Source organism: Austrofundulus limnaeus, unplaced genomic scaffold (genome assembly GCF_001266775.1).
Source record: "Austrofundulus limnaeus strain Quisiro unplaced genomic scaffold, Austrofundulus_limnaeus-1.0 Scaffold567, whole genome shotgun sequence".
Classification (NCBI taxonomy): Eukaryota; Metazoa; Chordata; class Actinopteri; order Cyprinodontiformes; family Rivulidae; genus Austrofundulus; species Austrofundulus limnaeus.
The window spans coordinates 20488-22640 of NW_013952969.1; the positions used below are offsets into that span (position 1 = coordinate 20488).

The 2153-nt window shown below is 34.9% G+C and overlaps 1 protein-coding gene across 1 annotated transcript in view; it reads right to left on the reverse strand.

The window, feature by feature from the left end:
- LOC106530839 (sialic acid-binding Ig-like lectin 14) overlaps positions 1-832 on the reverse strand; it is a gene marked incomplete at its 3' end in the record, with an annotated part of 7268 nt that extends 6436 nt beyond the window's left edge. The window contains 1 exon segment of the mRNA XM_014026547.1: positions 812-832.
- Positions 833-2153: the final 1321 nt, after the last annotated feature.

Consider the following 2153-nt stretch of genomic DNA (forward strand, 5'->3'; position numbering starts at 1 on the left):
GATAAAAAGTGGTTCTGCAGAAATTTACAGCTAACAGAACAAACTGAATAGAAACTGGGTGGAAAATTTAACGCAACAAACACAATAAAACAAAAATGTTCAGTTACAAAATGATGAAATTTAAAATTACTACACAAAACAGACCAAAACAAATCTCAACATGAAGCTGCTCTCAGAACTGATGAGCTGATTTTAAACATGTTGGAGCAAAATAAATTAAAACATTTAAGGCTTTCAGAACATTTTAAATGTTTTTTATTTAATGTTAAATTTGTTGTTAACATGAAACATAATTTATTAACTTCAACTGTGGTGTGGCTAGCACCTTCCTGTCTCCAGTTATGACTAATACTAATATTCATATTAAAAATTAATGATTTTTTCCAGGCAGAATAGGGCTTTTTTTAACTGAGTTGAATTGTTACACGTCCCTCCAGTTGTCCAGCTTTCATCCAATCAAAGCTTTATGGCTTCTTCAAAACCCACCTAAAATAGTCAATCCAACCAATAAAACTACTCCCACGCAAAAAAAAACTTCTACTTAGTGACTGCAGAGATCCCCTTCTCCATTTAACCTCCAATAAAATAAACTATCATAAATAATAATTTATTAATAATTAGGAACTAATTTAAATCTGCCTATCTTCTAGTTAAAACTAAAACACAATACCAGGTGAACAATGGAGATGAGCTACAATCTGCAAGACTGCAATTTTAAAGCAACGGATGTGAAAACAGGCCCTGATTCTGAAAAAAACTGGATGTTTGAACTAAAACCTTTTTTTCAGTAAAATGTTTAAACTCGTCTTACCAGCAGATCAGATGGTCCCACAGGAGAAACCAGAGGAAATTAACAAAACCTGAAAGAAAATAAGGTAAACGCTCTTTATTTGTCACCAATGCATGTTCCCGTTCGATAACAAGATTTGTGCTGCATTTGACCCATCACATGTGAGGAACACCTAAGTGGAGCAGTTGGGGGTAGGGTGTCTTACTCAAGGACACCACAATATGTGAGCATGGTGGGGAATCAAACCTGTGGCATTCTGGTCCCAAGTTGGCTGCCCTACCACTGCACCAAGTCAGTTGATCAACCCTCTTTGTCTTTATTAATAAATACAAAAAGATATAACACTTTATGATGCAGGCAAACCAACCGTCTTGCTTCTGTTTTTTAAGAAAACAAACATTAATGTAAAACCTGGAGGATTTATTTCCTCATTCAGCTGTCAGCTGTCTTTTCAACTACAAACTGAGTATCTATAAAATAATAAAATGTCATCTAAACGATACAAAAACCAGCAGTTCAAAGCCAGCCCATAATAATGTTTTTAAAAGAGGACATTGAAAAGGGTTGTCTGATTTTAAGTGGCAGTGCCTTCCAAAAAAAGAGGAGCCCTTTTTAAACTTACAAATAAAACAGAAAATATCAGGAAGCATCTGCAGGTGGTAGTAGAGACAGGTTTTCTGCCAACAGGGAGGAAGTTAACAAAGATCAAGTTCTATGAAATAAAACTAAATAATGACAACTTATTTGAAAGCGTAAACACAAAGCCTCTTGATTTGTTCTGTTCATGACATCATGGCTCTGCTGTTTAACTCCTGCAAACAGCTGAGCTGCACATAAACACACCATCAGACATAAATTATAAAAATGAATAAAAATCTGCAAAATATATATAAAATAAAATCAGTCATTGCTGAAACCCTAATCCTAATTAATGAAATTGGTCTTGAAATAAAAGTGATGTGATTTAATATTTTGTCTGCTGCTTCAGAACACTTTTGTTTTTAAGACTGTCCTGGATGTTTTTATCTGTGTTTTGGGTCATTACACTGTTTGAGGAACAAGCTTTCTGACACTGAGCAGCACATCTGCTTCCAGAAGGCCTTGATAGTCTTGAGATTTCTTGCACCCTGTACAGATTCCAATGCAGCAAATCAGCTCCAGAACAAAACTGAGCCTCCTCCATGTCTCACTGTATACAAATGTTTTTTTTCTGTTTCATGTTTAGATCTGTGTGGGACAGAGATTCACTCAAAAGCTTTTCAACGTCTCAATATACAGCATGACTTGGTGTCCTGAAACATATTTAAAACCTGTCTCTGGTTTCTCATATTTACTTTTATAATAAAACACGTATTTGCTTCAT